This window comes from Mytilus edulis, chromosome 5, assembly GCF_963676685.1.
Source record: "Mytilus edulis chromosome 5, xbMytEdul2.2, whole genome shotgun sequence".
NCBI lineage: Eukaryota > Metazoa > Mollusca > Bivalvia > Mytilida > Mytilidae > Mytilus > Mytilus edulis.
The window spans coordinates 18,773,455-18,788,165 of record NC_092348.1 but is presented as its reverse complement, the minus strand read 5'-3'; the positions used below and the strand labels follow the sequence as shown (position 1 = coordinate 18,788,165).

Sequence of the window (14,711 nt, the reverse complement as noted above, 5' to 3'; positions counted from 1 at the left end):
AAATGTGTTGAACAAACCAACATGAATTTGTGTTAAAAAAAACGTTTACCCCCCTTCCCCCACACAAACAAATAAAACCAATAACAAAAACAGTCCTGCAAGAACTGCGTTACTGGTAGAAATTAAACGGCCTCGAATAACTTAAATAAAAAAAAAAAACTCAACCACGAATGTACGCTACGACTTAATTACTAACAAGTGAACATACGGTTCGGATTTTAAGAGAAACAACGAATAAAATGCGATTGGGAGTTTGTGGTACGTTTGCAATAATTTTGTTATTGAAAATATAAGATGTCTGGGACAAAGTTATACTTAACGGGAGAATAATTCACTGTTGCTCAATTGTATAATGATTTTGTATATTCATGGTTATTGAATAAGTTATTTTGTACTCTTATACTATATCTATAGAATGTCTTAAACAAATTTTTATAAAAACGGAAATAGGGAATGCATATCGATGTTTCAAACAGAACTAACAGACCAAAGAGCAGAAATCAACCCGATGCCCCAGATAGGTCATCAAAACAGCACGACTATTCAGTAATTGTGTTTAGTTATTATAAAGTTCGTAAGTTATAAATTTTCACGTATCTTACTTTTTTAAATATTTCTTGTGTTAACTGATTTTTTTAAGATAAAACAACCATACAAAACTAAATCATTTCTAGCAGATTAAAATCGTTGTAAGTGAAATGAAGTTAATTGAAAAAACTATATGTTGGTCAAATAAGAGTCTAATTGCGTAAATACAACGTTTGATATCAATCTAAATGTCATGACATACTTATATAATTAGAGGGAAACCACAGAAGGAAACTTACACAATGATCAAATCCAACCAATGAAGATCCTATAATAGAGGTATGAAATTTAACATTTTGAAGTAAAATACCGGTAATAAGATTCCCAAAGTTGTAACAATGGCTACTTATTATGTGTCTAGACAGTTTCCAGATTAAAATCAGAAATAAATTATGTCGTGATATTAAGCTTTTGTAAATACGAAGGTTACTGGTGTAAACGACATCATTTGTTCATCTTGAATAGCTTATTTAACACAAGGTAAGAAATCTCTTCAACAATCAAAATTGTTCGACGTCAGGACTAAAGATCAAAATAGTGTTAACTTTATGATTTCATTTCTGCTTTGAATCTACCTTTAAATTTACATTAATATAGCTAAATAACTGTCTCTTTAGCACGGATCATTAGCATTTAACATCAGGACGTGGATGATTATATTACGCTGTTGTCTTTTGGATTTGAATGTATGTAAACGAATTCGAATTGGACATTATTTGAATTTAATATCTTTAAATGCATTTTCGCCTAATTGAAAACGATTAGTATTACGATCAGTTAGATACCTTGTACGAGTGATTCACTGAGGTGGCCTAAAATTAAGCCAGTACATTACAATATACATGTCCTTGTATACAATTTAAAAAATCATACCTAAAATATAATATACTAGTAATTTTGGGGTCCTTAATAGCTTGTTGTTCGGTGTGAGCCAAGGCTCCATTTTGTAGGCCGTGACTTATAATGGTTTACTTTTAGAAATTGTTTTTTGGATTGAGAGTTGTCTCATTGACACTTACACCACATCATCCGATATCTATATACAACTAAGGCCGTCTTCACACCAAAAGCCATGTACAGTAAACATGTTTACATTTAGTGTAAGGCAATGTACACTGGTTTCACATTAAATTTGTTCACATCTATAAACCTTGTTTAATTACCTGTACATAAGATTTGATCACACTTGTAAACTATATGTCATTTAAATGTTCATTACGTAGAACCAAGGAGGTTATATTAGACAACCTCTCTGGTAGAACCGAATTCAAAATTTTCGGACAACTTTTCTAGCAGTAAGAGAACGACCATATGACTTCAAAAAGGGGGGTGTTTTTTTTTCAAGAAAAATATTCTGATCCCCAATTTGATAAAAAAAATTATTCTGGTCATAGAATTGATAAAAAAAATTATTCTGAATCCAGAGTTTCCCCATACATTACAGTGTTAAATATTGAAAAAAGTTATTTGACTGCTGGCATATAAAAATCTGAATAAAAACGTTCAAATCTGACTCAGAACCCCCCCCCCTTTTCAAATTAAATGGTTGCTCCTTAATGAAAGCCATTTTGACGACTTGCAGTAGTTGAAGATACTAAAGATGTTTCGATTATGCATTACAAAGCGTAGGCTGCAGCAGCGTGCTTACAGACAAAGAAAAAGGTTTAAATGTTAAGGATCACTACATGTATTTTTTTTTATCTTTTCTGCTTCTTTCAAATGCTGTATCTTCTCCACGGAGTATTAAAAAAAGGGAGATGTTGATGGTTTTTTTTTTTTTTTTATTTCTAAGCGTATTTTAACGAAACTGCGATACTAGACAAACAATACAATTTAATTCGCATTTTTTTACTAATGCATTTCAGAATGAATCGTTTTTTAAGTAAAGACCAGTCGCAAATATTTCAGTGTACGTCCAGTAGATTCGAGAAGACCTTTTCAAATGAATTATTTGTTCGGCAATGATGATGCTTTGAGTTTTGATTAAGTGTTAATAAAGCTACCTAAAGCTTTTTTTTATAACAAATAATTATATAAAGTTGAGACAAATAGTTCTGTAAAGAACTTTATTAATAATTGTTATGAATATCAATTTTATTCAAAAGTTATTCCTTTCTTAAATATACTTATTAAAATTAAAGTTATAAATGCCTACACTTAACCTACACAAGGCCTACATTGACTATTGACTGCATGTAGACAAATTATGATTTAAACTACATGTAAACATTGAGTTTTATCAATGGGAACGTAATTGTGTTGAGTTTACGTGTGAGTTACACTTACACAACACCGAGTTTAGGCCAATGTAAACACGGCCTAATACTGATAGTTTTGAGTTTGTTAATTAACATGGTTCAAAGATTCAGAATGTACATTAAGTTGAGTATTTTGCTTAAATCAGATTTATTTGTGTAGTAGTTAATGTATGTGTTTTATACTAAAAAAAGATGTTATTTAAGAATCTATCTCCGGAGACAACACCATATTTGTCACTGAGGTGCTTTGCAACATTTGGGACCGTGTTTAACCAGAAGTCAGATGGGTAACTCTGTGTTAATTTAATAAACCATATCTTATGATAAAATATATTTTAGTTTACACTTATATCCGTTTGTTCAGAAAATGTATTATACTGTTAATATTCCTCGTTAATTTAATATGACTTATGTCCAGACGTATAGTAAATCAACACTACTGTATGTCTATTATCATACCAGCATAATACATCACGAAGACTAAAATAATTTTTCATACGGCTCCGACCAGACCATGGAAGTATTATGTAATCGATGTTTAACGAACGGTTTACTGTAGAGTACAAATCAACTTTACTTCTCTTAATATTGCCATACTTCAAGGCATGGAGGTTTTGTTAAGTGTGTGAAGATACAATTAATATGCAAATATGCAAGATATAAGTGGTAAAGGTCATCCTCTTCTGATATTAAATTAACACATTATTTCCTAAGGGACTTTCTAACTTTATTCATCCACTTTCAACAGGTCTTGGCCCTTATAACTAACTGAAAAATCTGTTGAAATAATGACACATATATCCACTTTATTTGAACTATGGTGAATAGTTGTCTCATTGGCAATCATATCACATCTCTTTCTTACTTTCTACTCTATTCTGTTAATTTCAGAGTGAGTTTTGTCTATTGATCCTATATAATGTATCGTAATTGAATGTGTGCATTGGAACAATTTCTACTATGGAGAATACGAAAAAGTCCCAAAGTGAAATAATCATTGATTTTAATCTAAATGCGGTTAAGGATTTTACGATGAGAGACAAGGATATACGCTGATTCGTGACTTTTGTAGCATACAATTATTATCACTGGGGTAAAGCTGATGACCGTAACTGCATTCACGGTCATCCCAAGATGTCGGATGAAAAATTAGGTCAGTTTCTGTATTGTCTGTTAAAGTGTTTCTATATCATTTTCTTTACAAATCATACATTGAAACGATGTAAATTTATAAAAGAATCACTCGAAAATCACTAATTACTTCCGAGAAATGTGCATGAAACGGGAAATTCGATTTGAAAAAATCGTTAAGATGACCGTAAATCATAATCAAAATATTTTCAAGATGACCGTAACATAAAACAAGGATGACCGTGATTGGTAAAAAGATGACCGTAACTTGCAAAGGATGACCGTAATTTGTAAAGACTGACTGTAATTTATATAGGTAGCAATACACAGTTAGAAGTTTAGTTTCGCATTATGGCCCCTGTGAATTTTTTAAATATGAAAGTTTTTGTACAATAAAATTGATTTTTAGATAATTGAAGAATAATATAGCCTTCTTAGTGGGTTTATATGAACATTAAAATTGTTTTTAACATGTTTTATAGGCCATTTATATGATTGACAGTCCGTATTTTCCTATCCGTACCGTTCATAGGTCCATACATTATTGTAGTGTTTATCAACAAAGATTTTGCGCTCGATCTTTTCAATTCAATTTTATGGAAAAACGAGCAGATAAGCATATGATTTTTTTGGGACCACTTGATAGATATAAACCTATGGATTCAGGAAAGGTATTACTGTAATTGATTGAAATTTTCCTTTAGGCCAAATTTTGGAGACTTTTGTGACATGTTCACCCCCCTTTTTTGCTATATTTTGTATCTAAGAAATGCAGATTGTTGCCATGGTTGCAACCGAGAGGGATTATATTTCACCCTTATGACCATTAGAAATCAAATCTATGGAAGATTCTCTTTCTTTAAGTATATACATGCATAACACACATATAAAGCCTTCTTTGTTAGACAGGAGGGGAAAGAGGGTGTTTAAAAATTATGAGTGTCAATTTTAAGTTTTTTTCCTAACTGTGTATTGCTACCATAGGACGACCGTAACTTTTATAGGATGACCATCAATTCTAAAAAATATCCGTATTGTATTCAAAGCTTTTTTGTTGAGTTTGTCGATCTCAATAGGGGCTCGGTTAGCGGATATAAATATGTTTCATAAATTTCTTTTTTTAAACTATAATATAATTGGCCATATTTAGGATTTATAACAATGATAGTAAATTGCATATTTCTCGTAAACAATGAAATATGTATTGATATCGACGTTAAAATTTTAACACAAATTTACAGCGATACGACGAAAATTTGAAGAAACATGAATGTGTCCCTAGTTCACGGATGCCTCATCTACACTATCATTTTCTATGTTTAGTGGACTATGAAAATGGGATAAAACTGTATTTTGGCATTAGAATTAAAAAGATCATTCCATAGGGAAAATGTGTACTAAATTTCAATTTTATTTAACTTGAAGCTGGACAAACGGACAAACGAACAGACGAACGGACGAACGTACGCACAGACCAGAAAAACATAATGCCAATAAATGGAGCATTACAAACATTAATAATACATACGAATATTTGGTAATCGAGCCCAGGTGTATGGGTCCAAAGGAAGCAGATTAAAATCTTAATTCGTCTTGATATATGCAGGCGGAAACACTTTTGAAACAGAACAAAAGAATCGAAGCTCTGTGTTTATCGAGAAAGCGATAAAAGTTAACTGTAATGTTTGATATAGTAACAAAATTTTAAAAAGTTAATAGAAACAAATAAAACGACAATTTTCTTATTTTAAAAACACCATTTGCATAAGTTTTCAATGTATCTATTACATGGTAATGCAAAACAATAAGATATCAAGTCGACGACATGGTTCTTATCGGGACCTTTTATAGCTGACTATGCGGTATGGGCTTTGCTCATTGTTGAAGGCCTTACGGTTACCTATAGTTGTTAATGTTTGTGTCATTTTGGTCTTTTCTGGATAGCTGTCTCATTGGCAATAATACCACATCTTCTTTTTTAAATATAGTATCTATAAGTTGGATGTAGAAAATGCATAACCTCCGATTTTTTTTATCACGGACGGAGAACATATCAATCTCTTAGTTCAGAAATTTTCGTGTCTGCCCTTCCATTAAGTGAATCAAGAAAAAATTCCCCAAAACAGGTAACGATTGTATCGAAAAGAGAACAATCGAGTGCACCTTTTTATGTTAGGGCATGTTTGGGGTGTATATTTTGTCTTTAAAACGTACAAAGCAAGAGTATTTTATATAGCATCTCGCTTCAGATTCTATCATTATTATATATCAAAGCTACAGGTTGACTTTATAACTTTTTAAAAATGACAGTACGAAAAGATGAAATATATGGGTCAATTGAGATACATATCTAATGAATCACAAAAACAGAGTATGTGTGTTCGAATAGCTATTTTTTCTAAAAGTACTTGACGACAGTCTTTTAATTTGGATGATGAAAATGTGTGTGTGATAACTAGGGTTTATAATCTTCAACCACTGAAAATGTTTAGTCTGCCCTTCCACGAAATATTTAATTAGAATTTTTTTAAATGCTTAAGAATTTTCAAAAATTCCATCTGACATCCAAACAGACAATATTTTTAAGTTGAATCAATGCAGACAAGATCATTAACTAATGCTCATTAGCTAGTAGATACATTTGTATTTTAAAATATAACTGACATATAACGATCGATCGTAATGGTGCTATGTGGATAAATTTATCAGTTTTCAAGAGCAAAATTGGCAGAGCGTCATCCCTACAATGGCTTCCATTTCTACGACTGTGAGCATGAACTGGCGTAATGGGGAGATAATTTTGAAGAAGTAGAATCCTGACTGTATGAATAACATTTCTGTATATATACAAATTGACAACGTTCCGCCTTGCGATACGCTTTTCGTACAATACTATTTTAAGGATCTACTTTGCTGGAGCTCACCTTCACTACTTTATTCGAATGATATTTTCAAAATATTTCTGTTATTTTATTTGCACGACAAAATGAAAGACGATATAATATCAATGGGTGTACATGCAATTTTTTGGCATTTTTAAAAATGTGTATTTATTATATGTCATTAAAAGGAATCCCATAAACAAACAAAAATCTTTTGTCGAGCAGTTGAAGGCTGTGCACCGCATGTCTTTTGGCAACGCAGCGATGTTAAGGCGATTTACATAAGATATTTTCAGGGGCAGATAACCCCGTAAGGACCTCATTATTTATTCATATATTCATCAATGGCGGAGGCTGCGTCTATCGATGAAAATGTATGAAATCAAATTACATACATGCCTGTTAACTAAAAACGGCTATTAATATGATGTAATTTATTTATCGAAATACAAATATTGTATGTTTGTGCCTGGATTATTATGAAAACAGTTACAATAGCTGTTTTTCTTGGCGAGATTGTCGGCTTTTGGACCCATCGGATCAACCAATGAGAAGACGATCGACGTCAAATAGATGTTTGCAGTTTCCAGAATGGAAAGAAATTACAGCGAAAATTATTTTCACTTCTACGTGAAAATCTAGCCAGAAAAGTAAGTGTGAGCCACAAGACATGTATTTATTATGAAACATATGTTGCTTGTTGTGTTTCTCATTCGCCCCAGATGGCGAAAAACTGTATACTATTAGATAAAAACGAGTCCAATGAGGGCAAGCATGACATACACGTGGTCAAAACAAAACAAGACCGCAACAAATAGCTGAAATTTAAGTTATCTTTCGAGTCTCGTCAATAAATGAACAAGATATCGAATGAAACAAGTTCCCAGCATTATACCAAGGGCCCATTCTCATCGTTTACCCCGAAATTCGTTTCTAATTATCGTTTCGCAGGTGTCCTGCCTACCTCAGTACCTGTCATTAATTTCCTGGTTGGGTACATATTGCTCTAATCCAAATAATAATGATATCGTGGAGCTATTAATTTGGAGCACAGGGGTGCATACATACTTGCTCAAAAGGAACCTGAAACACGTAATCTGGAGCTTAACATATGTTGTACCCCTCCCCTAGCTAGTCCAAATAATTATGAGGGGGGATAGGACCTTTATCAGGACTCTGGGACCGGGTGTTTTTAGATTGGGATTTGGGGATTGACCCTTTCAGGATCCGGGAATTATTTTTTCGAATTTCCGGACCTCCAGATTTTGTATTTTTAAGCCAGGGATTTCGTGTTTTTAAGCTATACATGTATATATCCCGTTAAACAGAAGGGATGCTATTGTTTCAGAAAAGGGAGAAGGTTTGGATCCATTAAAACGTTTAATCCCGCTGGAAATGTTTGCACCTGTCCTAAGTCAGGAATCTGATGTACAGTAGTTGTCGTTTGTTTATGTAATATATACGTGTTTCTCGTTTTGTTTATATAGATTAGACCGTTGGTTTTCCCGTTTGAATGGTTTTACACTAGTAATTTTGGGGCCCTTTATAGCTTGTTGTTCGGTGTGAGCCAAGGCTCTGTGTTGAAGGCTGTACTTTAAAAGAGGGACGAAAGATACCAAAGGGACAGTCAAACTCGTAAATCTAAAACAAACTGACAACGCCATGGCTAAAAATGAAAAAGACAAACAGAAAAACAATAGTACACATGACACAACATAGAAAACTAAAGAATAAACAACACGAACCCCACCAAAAACTAGGGGTGATCTCAGGTGCTCCGGAAGGGTAAGCAGATCCTGCTCCACATGCGGCACCCGTCATGTTGCTTATGTGATTACAAATCCAGTAAATAGTCTAATTCGGTAGGTCAAATTCATGAAAGAGAAGGGGATTGTAGTTACGACGTAAGGAACATATCCGATATCATTTGTGAAACGGTTATTCCATAACGGTCAACCAACTCGTGATGGCGTCCGTAAAATTTACGAAGGGATGATTTCAACTTCACCATTATAATGGTTTACTTTTTAAATTGTTATTTGGATGGAGAGTTGTCTCATTGGCACTCACACCACATCTTCCTATATCAAGTTATAAAATTTTCTTGGGGAGCCTGCTTGCAAGAAAGTTGTTTAAATTCTTAACAGAGAAAGACATTTCTTTGTAGGAACCTGTAGATTAAGGGCGTCTCATATTCTTATTGCTCTGAAAGTAAGTCTACCATAAGCCGCTGAGACAAAATAAAATACAACACGAAAGTGTTCATTTGTAACAGTTATACAAACCAGGCATCAGGAACACAAATACCCCCCCCCCCCCCCTTTTTTTGTCCAGGTTTAGGAACCCCCCTTTTTAAAATAACTGGATCTGCCCCTGCCCATTGGTGACATTTTCCATTTCCATTCTCACATTTCTATAACATATAATTTATATCTTGTTTTTGAGTACTACATGTATAGGGACATTATTCGTAATAAAGGGTCGAAATTATCGCGTTTTTCAAATAATGACTTTAAACCGTTTGAACAAATTTTCATGAAAATTTGCTGAAATGATCCCTTATGATTTTTTATACAATGAATATTTTTAGATTTTACTCATTCTCTTTATGGGATTTTAATATTATTAAAAAAATAATCCATGAACTGTGCCACTGTTGGCAATTTTTTTTATATTTGTACATGTACCCCGGCACCACTTTTAGTATTTAAAAAAGTTGGGGCATACTGTTTTACTACTGTCTGTATATCCTTAGGTCAGTCCGTCCCATGAATATTTTCATAGCACTGTTTGCAGGAATGTTACAAAGATTTCTGAAATTTGGCTTCAGAGTTTATACATGCATGTCAGAGTCAGTTATACTGTGTCATGCTTTTTCAGATTCATTACTCAACAACTTTCTGGTAACCTTATACTTTAAGGGTATGGGAATATTATTAGTGAGCAGTAGCTCACAGAGATTCAGGTGTTTGTTTTAGATTTTATATTTTGGAGGGGCTGGCTATTACGGGCAGTGATTTCAGTATTTCTAGTTAATCATGAAAATTGATTTAAGACATGTATATTAAAAGAAGAGCTAAAATGACCACACTTGTATATATGGCCATGTCAGTCTGTCTGTTTAAGGTTACAATCTTACATGTACATTGTATATCATCAATATATATAGGGTAGGTAGGTCAGTATTTCACTTTTACTATTTTTTTTCTTTTCCTTTTTTGTGCATGATTTTGAGTTGTGCCATGGTCTCAGTTGTCCATGGGCCGAGTTTACTCGTATTTTTAATGATTGGATTATTTCCCTTGGTTATTGGTTGGAAAAATGGGGGTGAAGTTTTTATTTTATGACACGAGTTGCAAGTTTCCTTAGAACAGCTGTCATATTCACGATTGTGAACATTGGGATGTATCAGGCAATTGATTAAATTTATTGGCAACCCTTACTTCGCTTTTGACACGAGTTTTATAAATTTTTCACTTAATGACAGGAATAAAATAGCTTTGAGTCAGCGCTCAAATTAGGGTCAGTCGAGTAACTGTAAACAGACATATACCATGTATACATGTACATGAATTTTTTTTTTGCCAATTATCACTGTGTATCATCGTACAGTTGATATAGTTACTAACCAAGCGGGCATGATCGTTTTTGAACTGACATGGTAACGAAATCTTTGTTTTGTTTTATCAACATTCAGTGTACAGTTTTCAACATCTGAAATTCCTGCTCCAAAATAATTTTCGCATCGATTTTTTCATATTTATATTAAAGACATATTTTATATTCTAATATATATATATAGGAACAATTAACTTGTAAATGCGCAAATAGTTGTGTATGTCAACACCAACTTTCAATTTCCATATAATTGTCGAGACATTTACATGTTTTACCTTAAAGAAGGCTAAAACAGGACAAAAGTAATAGTTACCAATCATAAACCGACCTGTGATTACTCATTCCTTGAACATTTTTGGTTAAAAAACGAGTATGAAAATAATATTTTTGTGTCGGTGTGCAGCAACTTAACTATCAATGACTGTGCACCATACAGACAGATTTATGTGGTCAGCTAAACACCGTACACAACGCTTCTTTTCGGAATAAAATATAAAAAAAAACCATATATACATGAAAAATTTGGAACCCCCCTTTTTTTTTGGACAATCAATGCATTTGAATTGGGACATGTAGTTGGACCCCCCCCCATTGTCCTGGGTTAGGAACCCCCCTTTTTAAAATGGCTGGATCCACCCCTGGTAAGTATTAACTATATCCGCTGTACTGGTGATACAAGGTGTTCATGGCAGATCTCTATTTTGTATAATTCTAGAAATCCAAGAAAAAATGGGCATTATACATGTATCTATGAAGGAAATCCTGCGATCTAATAAGGGTTGTGTGCACGTGGCAGACGTTATTTTTTTATTTAACAGTTATTTGAATCATTATACACATGTTTATGTTCCTAATATTTAAAAAAGTATCTGTTTGTAATTAAATGATTACCTTTTCTTTCAGCTTACCTGTTAATTACAAGATACACTAGTATGCCATTCCAGGTTTGATGAAATATAAAGTGATGGTTTGAAATTGGAGAGTTTTATTTTTATACACAGGTAAATTGTTTTATCCTGCAATCAGCTAACTTTTGTACAATGAGACAACTCTCCTCAAGTGTCCAAATGACACCAAAATTAACAACTATAGTTATAGGTCACTGTATGGCCTTCAACAATGAGCAAAGCCCATTCTGCATATTCAGCTACAAAAGGCCCCTAAATTGCAAATGTATTTTTTAGCAATTCAAAGGAGAAAACTAACAGTCTAATATGTAACACAGCAACATAGACAACCACTGAATAACAGGCACATGCATACAGAATGTGGAGGGGTTGATAGTCTATAGATATAGGAAGATGTGGTGTGAGTGCCAATGAGACAACTCTCCATCCAAATAACAATTTATAAAAGTTAACCATTATATGTCAACGTACGGCCTTCAACAAGGAACCTTGGCTCACACTGAACTTAAAGCTATAAAGGGCCCCAGAATTACTAGTGTAAAACCATTCTTACGGTAAAACCAAGTCCAACAGTCTAATCTATATAAAAAAAAACAAGAAACACATATAAATTACATAAACAAAAGACAACTACTGTATATGCTAGTGAGTGTTTTTTATGCCCCATTTAGGGGCATTATGTTTTCTGGTCGGTGCGTCCGTCCGTCTGTCCCGCTTCAGGTTAAAGTTTTTGGTCGAGGTAGTTTTTGATGAAGTTGAAGTCTAATCAACTTGAAACTTAGTATATATGTTCTGTATGATATGATCTTTCTAATTTTAATTCCAAATTAGAGATTTAACCCCATTTTCCTGGTCCACTGAACATAGAAAATGATAGTGCGGATGGGGCATCCGTGTACTGGGGACACATTCTTGTTTAATTTGTGCAAATAAATTTCTGTTTTCTTACATTGTAAGAATATTAATGTACATGTATGATGTATATTCAGAAGTTATTGTAATGTTTTATATAGCAAATTTGCATTTTGGATATTGCAATAATGGAACTCACATTCTGATCTCAATAAATATAACTCATTTTATTTTAAAGTTTTATCAAAGTAGTGCACCTTATTAAAATGTGTGTGAAAAATTACATCCTTGTTCAAATGTTTAATGAAATTTCTCGCTACATTGAAGACCCATTGGTGGCCTTCGGCTGTTGTCTGCTCTATTGTCGGGTTGTTGTTGTTTTAACACATCCCCATTTCCTTTCTCAATTTTATTATTCATGTTATTAAATAAAGACCAGGGAATTATGTTGTTTGCATTTTAACAGTAACTTCTTGAAGAAATATGTTTGCACTTACTTTTTAATACTTTAATCATAAATATCATGTTAAACATTTCATTTAAATATATATACATGTACATTATATTTGCATTTTCATATTTCAGCAATGATGATCACCTGTACCGAGACAGCAGAAGAAAGTTACTTATTTATAACTCATCATGACCATTTAATACCGAAAATCTGATTAAAATTTGTTTGGAAAGCCACCAAATATTTCAATGAAAAGAAGAAAAAAGACAGCAATTCTATATCATGTATATCATGTACTAAGCAGAAGCATTTGCTGTTTCAAGACCCAGTTGAATTGGAGTTTAGTGTTTTGATGCAGTGAGACAGAGGAATATTTAAGTGAACAGTTTAGCTTCTTTTTCATCATCGTGATCATTAAAGTTGATGTTTACCATCGGAGAGAGCTTTTTCCTCAGTTGAAATGAATTCTAAATACAGGCAGTTTGGAGACTTTGTATATTTCTTACAATTGGAGTTCTAAAAAGGATTACATTTAAAAAAAAATGTGTTGCAACAGTTTCATGGATTTAATTTGTGGTCTCTTTCGTGAAATATTTGAAAAATATGCAATATCTAACCAAGTAGTTTATTAGAGATCTACAGATGAACATATGACATGTATGACATTCAGATGAATTTGAAAGAAGGAAATATATTTATTTATAAGACTTTAATATGAGTGTTTAGTTATTTTTTGGCAATTACAGGCATGACAGGGAGTAATTATAAGATAAAGTTATTTGATTTAAACATAAATCCTACCTACAGATATACATGCGATATACATTGTACATATATGCATGTAGGCATACAATTCACTGACACACCACTAATTTGAGTTACATGTACATGTAATGATAAAAGTAAGAATATGGCATATAAAAAAAAATTGATTCACTCAGATTGCCAATGAAACAACTCTCCATCAGGGAAAAAAATAGTTGTTTATATACATGTATTGGCCACCTGCAGAGACATGAGAGAACAAGAAAATCATATTTTATCATGATTTATAATTTTTCTATTTCATTTCATATAAACACTGAATACAGGCCTACATTTGTAGGTGTACAAAAAGTTCAAAAGCATAAAACAGTGTTGTAATCATGCAGTTGTTGTTCATCTGAAAGTTGTATGATATTGATGTTGGGCTTCAATAATGAGCAAAACATCTGTATAACAGCCACATAATGGTTAATTTTGAACAAAATAATTATGGGTATTTCCATTTTGTACATGCATGTATATATGTATTGTACATGAAGATGTGTATCTCATGTACATACATGTAGCTTGTTTATACTTGGAAATCAGAAAATGCAATGTTTTCATTTCTTGTTCTTGTCTAAACTAAAATTGGTTATTTATATAATGACATAAATTAATGACATGATAATTGTAAATGTTTGGCATAAAAAAATATAAATTTATTTAAATGATGGTATTACAATGCATTATTTGTATCCAGGATTTTCTGTAACTGCAATAATAAATCTCACATTTATCATGTTTATTGTCCTGGCATTGTTTAATATAAATTATTATTATCTTGGGACTAAATTTACTCGCACTTTTTTGAGTCTATTTGAAGGATATACATTATAATTATATAAACTTGAAAACTTGATGGAATATTCACAGTATTAGTAGACTAAAGATTCTTATATATAGCATGTTTTGCATAAGATGTGATGTATGGCAATGAGACAGCATGACCCCAACACAGACAGAAATTGCTTTCTTCTTTTTTTGAAATTCCATGCATATTTTTGTAATACAGCTAGAATTTTGATTTAAAGATAACAACATGTGGTATAATTGTCAATGAAGTTTTGATTAACAATTAAGTAATTTTACTTTTTGTCATGATTGTGATTAGGTCAGGTAAAGATTAACCACTGATGGTACCCTTGTCAATAATATTTGGTAGGCATGGAAGGCAGTAGTTTTATACATTAAAGCATTCATACATGTATGTCAT

The 14,711-nt window shown here is 32.5% G+C and overlaps 1 long non-coding RNA gene across 1 annotated transcript; it reads left to right on the top strand.

Moving 5' to 3' along the window:
- Positions 1–7,115: 7,115 nt before the first annotated feature.
- On the top strand, positions 7,116–13,404 carry LOC139523139 (uncharacterized). Its single transcript, XR_011664563.1, has 3 exons — positions 7,116–7,509; positions 11,381–11,478; positions 12,823–13,404. It is a non-coding gene; the product is annotated as an uncharacterized lncRNA (long non-coding RNA).
- The last annotated feature ends 1,307 nt before the right edge of the window (positions 13,405–14,711 follow it).